Source organism: Pezoporus wallicus, unplaced genomic scaffold, assembly GCF_028554395.1.
Source record: "Pezoporus wallicus isolate ANWC-B61680 ecotype Strahan unplaced genomic scaffold, APGP_CSIRO_Pwel_v1 contig_13659, whole genome shotgun sequence".
NCBI lineage: Eukaryota > Metazoa > Chordata > Aves > Psittaciformes > Psittacidae > Pezoporus > Pezoporus wallicus.
In genome coordinates this window covers 134,626-149,191 of record NW_026636258.1, presented here as the reverse complement: position 1 = coordinate 149,191, position 14,566 = coordinate 134,626, and positions in this window count along the sequence as shown.

Genomic DNA, 14,566 nt, shown 5'->3' with positions numbered 1-14,566 from the left:
CTGAGAATGTGGCCAGGGCCACACTTGAGTCCTTCAGCTCCAAGCACAACCCTGGGGCTGGTCTCGCACAGCAGAAGGAGCCCAGGCCCTACCATTCCCAGCAGGATTTCTGTAAGGGTTTGCTTGGCTCCAAGACAGAAGCTCTGCCAGAAATCCTAGTGAGAAACCCTACTGTTAGTTTGAAAAGTGGAGGCTCGGGGCAGTGTTACCAACCCAACTCCATTGTAGGACCTCCTGATAAGCCAGTTCTGCTTCCCTTACTGAGCAGGACCTCCACTTTTCCGAGTTTTCATTCCAGCCTGCCCCTACTGTTAATGCTTCCAAATATTTCCATGTTTCCATCAATCACTGCAAGGCTTCTTGTTTCTCTGAGCGTGCCCTGTGCTGGAAGCATCCCTTTCAGGGCTGACAGGGTGAATTCAGAGACAACTCGTGTAATGAAAAGGCTTTGCAACGGCCCTGGCTTTGAACATATTAAAGATAAAATTCCTGTTGACATTTGTAGGTGCTTGGTGGAGCCCTGAGCCACACCGTGCTCACAATGTGCTCTGTAGCTGGGGTTCTTCGTCCTTCTTTTGCTCTCCTCTATTGAAGCTCCCGGGCTTCACACCCCAGGGCCCTTGTCCAATGCTTCCAGAGCTTTCCACCTGCCCAGCACTATCTGGGAAGTGAATGCTTCCCTGTTGGGAAAGGAAAAGAAGCCCAGCTCCAGCTGAGACCTGGGAGATGCAGCGGGGAGGACAATGGCCTCATGTTGGAGCCCCACAGTACGGCCTCAGACCTGCAGTTTTCCAGGGAAAAAGGGGAAAAGAGAAGGATTTTTACCACTGTGCGTGCCCTAAGCTCCAAGTCACTCACACTTGGCTGCTACCAAAGGAGCCGCTCTTCCAAACCAGGCTCTGGGAGATGGGGAATCGCAGCGCAGCATCATGGCACAGCATCCCAGGGAGGGCAGAGGGGTTTGCCCTGTGCCGTGGCAGTGAGGCACAGCCAAAGCTCCTCACCAGCAATGGTCCCAGCACTCCTTCTCCCAAGAGCTGCCTTCCCCTGCCTCTGTCTCCTGAGAGCTGGGGATTAATGAGCACACTGCCCACGAGACGAAGTGCCCCTGATTAATGTAAGGTATATTTTCTCAAGGCATTGGGCAGGCTTCAGCACACCTTATTTTTCATTGCTTTGTGCTAGGCCTGGAAGAGACTCTAAATTACAAGCGGCAGGACCGTGATTTCTGTAAAAGAAACTACTGTGGGACACGGTGAAGAGGATTTCATTTTTCTTCAGAGCTAAATATTCTTTCTTTCAGCCCAGATCACCAGCAGAGCATCTGACACCCATAAAGCAGGAGGTACTTTTCACTCTTCTTCAAGTGGGACTCAAATACATGTTGGGTGCAGAAATTATTGTCAACCTGCAAAGAAAGAGTTGGAAAGAGACGGCGTTTACACCAGGCCTTTAGGATGAATGACATTGCCATGTTTGCTCCCAGGAGGCAGCACTAACAGTGATGTTTTAGAGAGCAATAAGTCATGAAGTTTTATGTCATTTATTTTGAGGTATCGTTTATTAAGGGTTGGGGAAAAAACCCAAATGCTCAAGACTCTCATTTCATCTGGTTTTCTTTCTTTTGTTTTAATTTTGTTTTAACAGTTTAGTCCTGTAGTGAGTCTGAGAATCTTGGTCAAATGACTTATTTTCTCACTATGAGACTACTATTATTCAGAGGTTTTTTTCTTAGTGGAATATCTGTTTCCTTATGTATGCATAGGCATTACATATCTATGGGGATTTTGTACTTCATGATTTTAAGCATCCAAGTTGAGGCCTGGGGGGCTCTGCAGAGTCACTGGGAGCCTCCATAGGTCCATTCCTTGCAAAGAACTTCAAGGTTCTCCTCCATGTGGGTGTGCAAGTTGGACAGAATAAACACCCCTGGCATGGCACAGCAGGGCACGGCTTATCTGCTGATCTGGCTGTGGTGTTTGGCAGCCCAACCTGCCCTCTGCTTCGAAGGGACCAAAGCATCATTAAACTAGATCAGGCTTTGATTCCAGTTTCCAACCCACTCAGCCCCACGTATCCGAGCCACCCAATTCTGCAATAGCCTGTGTATCCACCGTCGTGATGGAAGAGATGTATTTTTCCTGGAACAAACAGTGATTTGGTATCAATAGCTGGCACATCACTTCCTTCTAAAGCTGCACTAGCACTACACAAACAAGAGGGCTCTCTAAGGAGACACTATCAAAAATGAGAGGTCAGAAGGGAAGCAGAAGAGTTCAGGTGCCCAAAACAAGCCTGGGGGACGGTTCACATGGTGACAGCTGTGTAAGATTAAATTGTTCAGAGAAGAACAGCAAAAGCTTCTTCTTGTTTTCTCCTTTTTTCTCCCCCCAGTACTATTTTAATCAGTTTGGCAGGAGAAATGAGGCCCGTGAGGCATCTATCACCAATGCCTTTTATCACGGGTAAACATCGATAAGATGACAGATGTTTTTATGGAGACTCGAACCCCACGGTCACTCGACAAGTCGTAGAAAATTAGTCCAGGGGCTTGTAACAGGTAATATCTCCCATGCCCACACGTTGATAATAGAAAATACCCACCTTGCTCTGTGAGACAATTTCTAAGGACAGATGTGTTGGCGTTTGTAAAAGCACTCGGAGATCTGGTGAGGAGCAGCGCTGCAGCCTGTGTTCTTTAGAGCCACATCTTGTTCCTGATGAGGACAGCAGCAAAACTGGGGCCTGAAGATGGGTTTCAAGGTTTCTAGGTGCTTTGCCTTCCTACTTCAGCAGTATTTAACATTACACACACACACACACACACACACACACATATATATGCATATACATGAAAACTAATAAATAAGATATAATTATTACATGTAATCATACAGCTGCACTATTCTGGGAATCGTTTTATCGCAGCATTTAGGAACAAATTTGTCTTGTCAATAACTGCTGAGTGACAAGTATGTTAAGTGTCATCTCCTCCTGGACGGTTCCTTCTCCCCCTCCCCTCTATTTAAGTACCGACCAACACTTTTCACTTGCTGTTTCTCTGCACTGAAGCGCAGAGCTGTGACTCTTGTATAACCCTGTCAAAGGAGATGGATGCCCAACCCTTGCTTCCTGGCTGGGTTTCTGACAGGTTAAAGGATACCGTGGCTTAGTGCTGGGATTTGGTTGCTCTGAGATGAGCCCCGGTGCCACCCCACCAGCCCATGGGGCATTTGCATCTTGCAACAGGGTGTCCCAGCCCTAGGAGTTCAACCACCCTTTTCCCCGTGTAAATCCGGTGGCACCAGCGACAGCCACTGTGGTCCCTCATCAGCCTTCAGCTTTGTCTTGCCACCAGAATCACTTTAAAGCGAAACCCAATAGAAGCAGGCACGGGAGGGCTCAGTCACCCGGGATGCCCCTCTCCCATTTCCAGAGGCCTCTGCCAAGCTCATCCTCCCCCTGCACTGCCTGGTACCCCAGCACCCCTTTTCATAAGAGTGTGTGCACTAAATGTGCACAAAAAGGGTGCAGGAAAACGTGCGCTAAATCGCACACCTAAAGCTCGCGCAAAAGCACGTGCTGCATTTCCCATTGGAATTTCAAAGCATTTCAAACCCAGATGACTTCAGGGAGTTTTTCTGCCCGCAGCAACAGGCCATTAACAGAAAACAGTTAAACAGAAGCTGATGCCCCAGCCAGCACAAGGATACTGCTTAACAGCCTCATGGGGCTTAGGGAATCATGAGCCAAAGCAGAGACGTGGTGTGGGAGTCCCTACATGATGCTAGCATGGAAAAAGGGGTGATCTCCGGGGGACTATCCCCTGCTCCAGAGGTGCCTGTTGGCAGTGGCTCTTCTCCCACAGTGATAGGACATCCCCTCTCCAAGATGAACAAACTGAGTGAGGAAAGAGGCCCCTCCTGTTGCCTCCAGCCTTTGTGTGTGGCCGCGTTCAAGGTATTGGTATATATGAAGATTTATATATGGTGTCTATAAGAAGACCTGAGCGTGGTCTTGGGTCCCAGCTGAAGCCAAAAGGTTGGGGCTGAAGAAAACCTGGCCAAGGGGAGAGAGTTGTTCTGGGAAATGCTAGGATGAGACTTTAATAGGGGAAAACCCCAGAAAGCCAAGGAAGGCGTTCAAATGGGCTCAGAGCAGCACCACAGCACTCTGGTAAACGATAACTGTGCTGAAGACGATCCCTTTAAATGCTGAACTGACTGGAGCAGCCTGCCAAGAACAAATATCTGTTCTTCTCATACACTTCTTAGCAAATTAAAGAACCAGTGCTGTTCACCGACTGCTTCGAGCTCATTAGGGCTGAGAGGGGGGAGGTGACTGAGACAAATCCATGGATCGCTGCTAAGTGCCAAAATGCAAAATCTGCATCATGAAAATGGGGTGTTGAAGGGAAGGAAACCTTTGGCCTGCCACCAGTCTTGCCTGTGCCCCAGGACTGGCTTTGATATCTGTGTGCGTCAGCAAAAAAGTTTGTTTTCTGCTTCCTGAGATGAACCCCAGCACCTCCACCAGTGCCTGGTGGTTGGGTCCTTGCTCCCTTCTCCTTTTTCCCTCCCTAATGAAATCAGAGCAAGCTTTTACTTTCATTTGCCCGTCTCTTCCCCAGCAGGCAGGGCTGCACAGGTTCAGGCTTTACTTCTGTGCATAGGCAAGTGTTTTGTATCAGAAAACCCAGCATCCCCTGGAGCCTCATCCCTCAAAATCACATTTTGCTTCTTGCCCGGGTCTCATTAACGCTCACTGCCTCCTTGTTTGATGTCTTGCATCGCAGACAATCACATCAATGCTCTTACTCATACCTGCAGCTAAAACAAAATGCTTCTTTGCAAAGAGAATGCTTTGCATACAGCTGGTAACTGCACCTGCAATAGAAGCTATTGACATGGACGTGCCCCCCCTATAGCGGCCACAGACAGAGGCAGCTCTCACGATGCTCTCAGCCCTCGCTGGGTGATGTTGGATGTGTTTGACTGGGGACCAAGCCCTTCACCAGCACTGCTGGAAAACACCTTTTGTGGTGTCAGGGCTCGATCTGCTCAGGAGAGAAGCTCTTTGACCCGTTTTTCTGGCAGTTACAACACAAGTGCATCACAAACACTTACTCCTGCAGGAATTTTCTCCTGGAGATATCAGACTCTTTAGGACGAGCTGGGACTAAGCTGCCTGGAAATCAACATGACAGAGGAGGCTTAGCTCTCCTGTGAGCTGCCAAGATATTCCTAGGCACGACTCTGGATCAGGAGAAGGTGTGATGGAGCAGGCAAGCACCGGAGCCTGCAGCCTTTCCCTGCCGCTCGGTGCGCTGCGGAGCGCACTGCGACGGAGGTGTCACAAACCGCCCCATAGAAAACGCCTGTGATTTGCAGTACTGAGTTGCAGCTCTCGCAGGAGCGGCTGGCACTCCTCACCCCTCATCCATCCTTCCACGCAGCCCCCGCCGCTCTCCGCTCTCTTCCACCCTGCTGGGAGAACGGCACCAATTTGCTCCCGCTGTTCTTCAGTCTCTTGACGAGCGTTACTTCCAAATCACAGCCCTGGGAAAGGGTTTGCTGTTGCCAGTGGGGTGGGGGAAAAGGAGGAGGATGTTGTGAGCCGCACGCCACGTAAATATGCAATGGGAAAAGGGCAAACAACGAGGTTAAACCTGACACTGGTGTTGGGCAAGTTACTGTGGGCATTGAGTTTCGGGAACTTGGAAAGCTCTCAGAGGAAGAAGCCCGCATTTTGGGGCTTCATGGACTCTTTCCTCTGAAAACAACTTGTGTAGTGTCTAAAAGCCTAAATATTCCCACCAGATGTATGAAACAACCAGGTTGCCTTATTGAGCAGAGGAAGCCTGTCCTTCGAAGAAAGCATTCCCCCTCAGGCTGTGTCTGATGCATCCATGGGCTTTGTAAGCAGCCCCTCTGCACAACCTGGGGTGGACTGCAGAGGTGCTCAGGTGCTTAATTAGGGGCTTAATTACCTTGAAACCTGGCCTCATTTCTATTGATTAACAGTAGCCCAAAATTTAAGCATTACTTACGGAAAACCCAAGGCAAAACCATATTCGTACCTGCTAGAAACTGGCGGGAGATTGACTGAAATAATCCCCTAAACTGGACCCAAAATTAGGGATAATCACAGAATCACAGAATGGTTAAGGGTTGAAAGAGACCTCTGGAGGTCACCTAGTCCAAACCCTGGCCAAGGCAGGATAACCAATCTATATTGTGACTTCCCAACACATGAAGCACAGCAGACATCCATGCCCTGGTCCTGCTTTAACATCAGGATCAAGCAGGCAACCATGCATCATGGTAAGACAGGCTCAGAGGACAAGCAACGCTGTTCCATCAGGAGCCATATGCTTCCCAGCCCCACCTCATGCTAAATAACTTCTAAAGGCACATTAGTACTTTATGAGCAATGCTGGAAGCATATTTCCATGTCATTTTCCCTGGTAATTGTCATCTATTGGTGTCTGCTGCAGGCTGGCAGGAAGGATGGGTAGGCAATAATGTAGTGGGTTATTAATTGTGCTGCTTCCTAAACTCTCCATCTTATCTACAAGCAGATCTTTACTGAGAAGCCTATGCACGCAGGCACAGCAAGTTATGAGCTATTATTAATTGTACCTCATCACTGTTTGCAGAGATCCAGCCCCACTTCCATCCAGATATGGATTCAACGAGACCTTTTCCATAAGTTTGTGTGAAAAATGGACCTAAACTGAATGCCTCCACGGGAATGTTATTTATAAGCTGTAATTACTCTTGCACCACTACATCGTGTCAGCCCTGCAGCAGGGGCTTTAGATTAAACAGCAACATTTAAACCACTTTAAAAATGGCCTGGGGTCAGGCAGGTCCCAAAGATGGGAGGGAGTGGTGTGAGCATCCCCCCTGGATGGGGAAGAACCTCTGCGCATCCCAGCAAGCCCAGGTCAGGAGATCCCCATCCAACTCCCTAGCCCTTAACCCCAGGGGCAGGACAGAGCCTAATCTTGCCCTGTTGACTGTTCAGACAGTCTTCACCATCACTGAGCAATTAAACAAGTTGGAAATCTGCTTTTAAGCTGGTCGTGGCTCATGTTTATCCCATCGGAAGCTGCCCAGCACAAAAGCCAGCAAAGCTTCCCCTGGCCTGGAGCCCATTCCCATCCTTTTCCCAACCCAACAGCATAAACCCATGGGTGCTTCACTTCTGCTCTCTCCCATCAGTTTGGTTTTGCACAGGCTCAGGAATGTGGCTGAAATACGGGAAGGTCCTCAAGACACAGAGAGCATAGCACTGATAAACCTCTTTGTTCTTATTAGCACTTTACCAAGAAATCCATCACTTTTCATCCTCACTGTCTGAGTTATGCAAAGGTTCCCTCTTTCCCAAAATTCCCAAGCCAAACAAGCAGGCTTCCCTCTGCCCCATCCTCCCCTCCTCGTCCGCTGTGAAAACACAGAAGAACTCGCCATTACTGCTGTCAAATGTTCTTAAAATAAGCTTCTCAGAAAGTTGTTTGCTTGATGGTGATTTTCCTATTGCCAGGCATCTCTGTGTGTATCTATAAGCAAAGCACTCCTTTTGTATTTTCATCTTTGAAAAATTCCTTCAGCAAATTTCCCCCTTGGAATTGCTGTGACAGAAATCACTCCCTGACCTTTCTGCTTACTGGGAAAGGGGAAAATCAGAGACAAGAAATGAAAGCCTTCCGAGTCACACGGACAGGAACACGATGGTTCAGGGAAAAAAACACGATTTATATTTATCACTGTTTTCCTATCTGTTTTTTCCTTCTTTCAGCCGTGTCTCCTGAGGCTGGGATACATCTCGGGGATGGTATTTAGGGCTTCTGCTTGTACAGGCATTGCTGCAGCGGGGAATGACACCTGTGTATGTGCCTATACTCCTCTATATACGGACAGGACGGTTATGGTAGGATTTATGGCTTGGAGCTGTTGGGTAGTTATGTGAAGGGTGGTATCTGACTGTGGTGGTGCTGGGGAAGGACGGATGCTCACTAACTCCTTTGCCAGTGCTTTTGTATTTGAAGTTACCTCTGATTTTATCAGCACAAACCCAATGGACCAGGCTGTCCTCTTGTCTGAGTGTCCCCAGCTTGACATAGAGCCCAGCTCCCTTCCTGGGTTCATGAGCAGGCTCATCCCTAGGGGTGCTACCCATGATGATACCTGCATGACCACACCATCAGAAAACAGATGCAAAAAGGAAAAAACCCTAGGAGGTGATGAAAAGAGGCTAAACTGAGCAAAAGAAGTGCAATCAGACGAGTTATCACACAGCAACTGCCTTCCAGACTAGGATCAAGGAGGCACAGAGGAGGCCATTCAAAGCTCACACCAGGAAAATCAAAGGGAGAAGAGGAGTTAAAGCCGATGGGATCCAAGAGTGAGAGGCAGCCTCTCTTCAGGTGACAATTGTGAACCACCTCTGCCTGCTGCTCCTGATACCAGACACTTGCTCTCCAGGCGCCGTATGGATGATCATCTCTCAATCTTAAAAGCTTTCTTTTTACCCTGTTCTCTCACACAGAGCATCTCTCCGGCTGTCCCCACAGCTGCAGAGCATCGTTTGTGGTCTTGGTGCCCACACACAGCTGGTGTGTAGCTGAGCCAAGGCAGCAGTCGCTGCTTTCCCCCCCTGTGCTTCAGTGTTGCAGGCAGAGAATAAACTCCCTTCTCACTGGCATCCAGCCCTGAGCTCAAAATGGCTCTTTCTCTTTATTTTCTTTCACTTTTTTTTAGTATTAATCCTTAAAAATGGGAAGTCCCTCAAGATAAGAGGCTGCTGTTAACCCATACATCAGCCAGATTCCCAACGCCAGCACCCTGCAACAACGTAGAGGCAAATCCAGATTTGCTCTATATGGAGGGGCTGAGGATGAGCTCTGCATGCCAGTACATGCAACTGGCCCGTGCATGTTAAAACACAGGTTTCTTCAGGGAAGGGTGAGCAGCATGGAGAGCTGGGCAGGGGGAAATCAGTTTATTCCAACATGATGATTCGGGTGTCGCGGTGAGAGATGAGGCTGGTGCTTAACACGAGGGTTCTCACCTACGCAGCACGGACCTTTCTCATCCTCCATCTCCTGCTCCCACGTTATTGGCAACAGCATGGGACACCCCACAGCACTGATACAGTGTGGCATCTCAAATCCCTATTTACGTCAGTGCTACCCGGGGATCTTCCCCCTTGCTGCTGCTGTGGGGACAAGCAAGTGGTTAAGTGGGATCCCAAGCAGCTCCAGAGGCTGGTGGGTGACTCAGAGCTTGCACGGGGCTGTGAGAACCCAATTGATTCTGCCCTTGTAGGGACTCAGTGTTATCAGCCTGGCTTCTGCACATGGCAAGCAGCTTGTCAAACATGTTATGCACAAGTTCACAGTAGGACAGTTATATTTTTGGATCTCGTGATGAGTGAAAATTTGGCCGAGGGAGGCAGAATGTGAATGGAGGGAATCAGGCAGAGCCCCGCACGGCGTCTCTCCAACCTGTGGGACTATGGATTTGAGCACTGATGTGCACGGTGGACCTTTGCGACCCAAGTCCCGAAGAAAACATGGATAAAAATACTGAGGAGGCCTCTGGGGAGTCACATTTCTTTCCAAAGCCCCTCTAGCACCCCTCTGGGTGTCACTGGCGAAGGAGGACCCCGACCCTGTCACTCCCAGCTCATACCAAGTGCAAGCTCATCCCAAATCCCACTAAAAAGTACCCCTGTGAGGAGTTGATTGCAAAACCCCGGTGCAATCAGGAGCTCTGCTGCCACATCTATGCCCATCAGCTGCACCTTGTGGTGGGGAGGAGGCCTGTGATTAGACTGCACTGTAACCTCCCAGAAAACTGCTTTTTGGTGCCAGCAGTGATGAATTGCCATCCCTTCTGGGTGGAGCTTATCCGCCTGTGGCAGGGGCCAGCAGTGAGAGCCATTCAGTCCTCTGCAGCTGAGAGGAATGAATCAGTAGAGAGCAGCCTGGGAGTCACCAGAGGGAGAAAAGATCTCCGTTACGTACAGATTGCAGACGTAATCACGTATCCGGAAACACGTTTTCTGCTGCCCCAAAAGTGCCTGTTTTACTCTGGGAAATACCCTAAGATCTTACACGCTCCTGCCCGTGTCTTTGCCGCACTTGGTGTGTGCAGGACAGGATGCTCTGGGGATGATGCGGGCGGTCAATGATGCCCCAGGTAATGAGGTTTCATTCACAAACCTGCGGCAGCTTGGTGACAGATTGGCCCTGGGCAGAGGCTGGGTGAAAGCAGGTGTAAAGCACACAGCCCTTTCTTTGGCCAGCGTCATGGTGGAAACTTCCCAGGGAAGCGAGTGCAATCTGTTGAGCAATGTGTGCCTTCAAAGACAAACCCTGCTCACGCTGGGATTTCCAAGGGGACTCCTGTTCTCAAGCCACAAGCTGAAAACTGTTTTGAGGCAGGGAGGTTGGGATGCAGTGGGATGTAGTGGAGCTCACTCCTCCTCACCGCAGCCCCATGTCTCTGCTCACGTGTGGAAAGGTTTGGCCTGGGGAGAAAAGGTGCTGCACTCACATCTGCTAAAGCCTCAGCGGGTTTTAGTGCTGCTCCTTATCTATGGTGGCATTTGGCTGCAAGAGGGGCTCTGGCTGCCCAGTCTGCTCCTGCCTGGGCAGGTTGCAGTGTGGGAAAGGGTCGGGGTATGCAGAATCTCCTACAAGAGGTTGTAAAACGTTTATAGCAGCAGCAAGCCATGGGTCTGGCCTGACGCAGGCAGTTCTCTGCCCCAAACAGAGGGAGAAAGCAGCATTTAGCAACTGCAGAGATGCACGGTGGGGTGAGGTGCTAGCAGGCAACGCTGCCAAGCTTCAGGTTTCTCCACATCTTTATAATGGCTTTAAAAGTTGTCTGGAGGTGGTGGCTTGTTTTTAAGCTGTGTCATTAATCCCTGGGACAGAAGTGGCTGGGAGCACTTCCTAGAGGCACACAGCCTGCAGCAGTGGGCTGAGAGCACGCTGCAGCCCACGCTCAAGGAGGTACATCGTGGCCTGAGTAGTGCCACTGAAACCCCCTGAGTCCTCCAGGAATGGGTTAAGGCAGTGTACAGTGATGGAGAGCGGCAGAGCGGAGCCCCACGAGGTGAAGGTGCTACCAACACGCGCCCTGATGGTCCACAATGCACCAACCCCACTCACACGCAGTGTGCAAATGTTGGCCATGGCACAAAACTACTCATATGAATCCTTTTCTCCTAGCTAATGCAGTTCTCAGTTGTGTGAGATGAACAAACACTGGTTCTCACCCTGATGATTTTGCTCTGAATAATTAATTCACCAACACCTTCAGAAATGCACAAACATTTCTCACGTGTGAGGTTTCTGTGGTGGTCCCTTGCGATGACGGCTGGGACCTGTGCCCTACCTTCGTGTCTGTCCTGCCCCACACATGGAACTCCCCGGACCCCCATCACTCCTCACTGTGCCTGGCGCTGCAGGCTGCTTACCCAAAACATCCCCCACTCTGTGAAGCCCTTGAAGGTGCTGGTCTGTGTGCTGGGGGGTTCTGTTCCCTCTGTCCATGGCCGGATCTGCTCTCATAGGGTAGCTCATGGCAGACGTGCTCTTACCCAGGACCCGTATACATCCATGTATATACACATATAGGGGTGTGTGTTCATGCATACAGAATATACTAGAAACTACCACTCTCCTGAGGGTATTTCAAGAGCATCCTCGCTGCCTTTGGCATCCTCTGGCACATCAGGAGGCAGTACCATTTCTCCAGGCACTGTCACAAGACATACCATGCACAGGGGCAGGTACTGACCTGAGCCACAAGCTCCTGCCCCATTTCCACCAGCTTTTCTCCCACTCATGGCCACAGGCTCGCTTCCCTTGCTCCCTAGAACACACTGCAGCTCTGAGAAATAAATTGTAATGATTCAGTCTATACGGAGTGTCTTAGATATGTGAAATGCAATAAATTTGGATAGGGGCTGTCTTTAGCTACAGACCTAACCAAGAGGGTTGGGCGGATAATTTATAAAGGACAGCAATAAACCAGACTACGCCGTTTAGATCTTAATGAAACTGCAGTGCCTCGTGTCTGATTTTATAGGCGATATTTATTAACTTAGTATCTCTGTAATTGGGCAGTCTGGCAGATTCCTTACGGCTGAGGGCTCTCCGGAGCAGCGTGCGTGTTTCAAAGCGGATCAGAAACATTTAGTGCCTGGTAGCAGGAGAACACAAACCTCTTGCAAACCCTTGGCCGGGGCCTGGATGGAGGGGCTGCGCTAGGGAAAAGCAGCTCGACATCCCTGGCTGCCAAAGCAGGACAGCTGGAGCTTGAAAGTGCTGGCAATTGAAATGGTTTGCCAACAAATTTCATTCCGAGCCGTTACCAGCAGTACCCGGGTACCCAGCACAAGCACCCCCCTGCTCCAGGGAGTCTGTTACCAGAACATAAGGAAATAGATCCTGGGCTCTGCTCTGTAGCTGTGACAGAGAGGGATTTCCTCACTGGAGCATGCGTGGGGACACACGGGAGTGGGACAGGACACAGCAGCCCCTGGGAACCCCTCAGGTACTTCCCTGACAGTGGCCGTGCCTGCGCTGCCCATCGGGGTCTCTCCTTTATCCCAAGAAAACAAAGCCCAGGTGAGAGCACTGGGTTGCGGCGCAGTGTCCTTCCTGCTCACACTGCGTGCGCAGACGTGTTTGTCTGCTCCTGATTACCAAAATGGTTTTCATCTTCTCCAGACTCAGCCCTTTGTGAGCAAACCACTCCCTGGTTTTGCTTCACTCACTAAATCAGCTGCTTCAGTGGATGAATTCCTGTGGTGGTGAGTTAGAAGCTGCGGGACACTCCTATAAGACCCTGCAGGCTCACCCATGTCCATGGGATGAGTGGGAACCTTGGGGAGCTCTCCTGCCAGGAATGGCCAAGGGGTTTATGTTGTTTTTCTTGGTGAGCCTTCATCCTGAAGCATGGCTCTACCCTAGGAGGATGGGATGCGATCAGTACAAGGTCCACCAGGTTTAGCTAAGCATCTTGTGGAGCTTTGCTGACAAAATGAACAGAGCGGGGGATGAAGCAGGGCTGCTTCGGGTGTGCAGTGCCACTGCTGCACGCAGCTCCCAGCAAAGGCAAGGCTTATCATTGTCCCAGGCTCATTTCTCTGTGTTAATGAGAAATGCAAATGTAGATTTAAAAATAGCCATTATTGGCACCAGTGGTAACATTTAACCCAGAAGCCTTGTACATCCTCCTCCCTTTGTTTCCCTGGGTACGTGTGCAGTGAGGGTGAGATAAGTGCAGGTTAATGCAGGTCTTGATAAAGTCTTGATAAATCATTTTAGTCACTTTGTTATCTGGTCTTTTATGCCCTTACCCAGTGATGGGTGTGGGGTTTAATTTCACAGTGGGGTTTCCGAAGGGTTTAGTGTCCCCCAGGTAAGGCCAAACTCTCAAATGCTGTGTTTGGGACGCAGCATTAGGGCTCTCCTTAAAAACCCAATCCCGCGCTGACTGCTCAAACCCAGGGCCTGGCTAACGGCAGACTGCAGCTCTGGCTGCTTTTCCTAGCAGAAATTAAGGGAATGTGTGTGTCTGAGGTCCTGGGAGGCCACGACTTGGATGGAGCCTTTAATGAATGAAGGCAGCCTTGACCTTCTCTGTTCTGCACCTCGCTGGTTTCTTTCCTCCATGAGCTGCTGCCTGATTCCAGCTGGAATTGTGGCTTTGTTTTTATCTCTAGGTAACACAGACCAGCTCCGCACTCGAACTGCTGGAACAGGTTTTTGTGTGACATACCTGCCTTCAGTCCTGCAGGATCAGGTGAAGGACCACACTCCCATTGCTGTTGATAGAGAAAGCAACTTAGCTGCCTTCCCCTGGAAGCAGCAGAGGGATGGGGATAAAGACGATCAAAACAGATAGGAAGGCTGTGAGGGCAATGCTGCCAACAGAGGAAGGCTTGGTTAGCAGGCAATCTGGGGCAGCAGGAGGGGGAAAGCTGTCCAAAGGGGCTTCAGTCTCAGGGGTTTCTGATGGATTCTTTTAGAGAAGTTATTGTATCTGCACAAATTCAGATGTTCCCCCAATAGGTGGAAGCTGCTCCTCCAGCGGCCCAAGTGCTCCCTGTGCCCTCCTGCGGTGGGATGGTGCGGGATGCTTGGGTGGGATAAAGGGATTTGCCTGCAGCCAGCAATGAGCAGCTTCTCATTTACCCACTCAGGCATGTCCAGTGCTAAAAAGGTCACATCCAGCTTCAAAACCAGAGTGATGCAACCCATATAAAGAGGTCATTGAGTGTTTTGCTCTGCTCTTTCCTGCATGTAGGACAACACTGGCAGATGTGGGTTTTTGATCAGGACCCAAACCCCGTCCCAAGGCATCAACACCACCAGTGTCGGCTACTGGAAGACACAGCCAGCATCCTTCTCCCTTATTCTCCAGGGTTAAAAAAGAGGGAGTAAAAGGGAAGAGAGACAAACTGAATTCCCATTTTGTTGCCATAGCAGCCTTTGGGATTATTTAGACTGATAGCGTTTGTAAAAATTCAACAAAGGGTA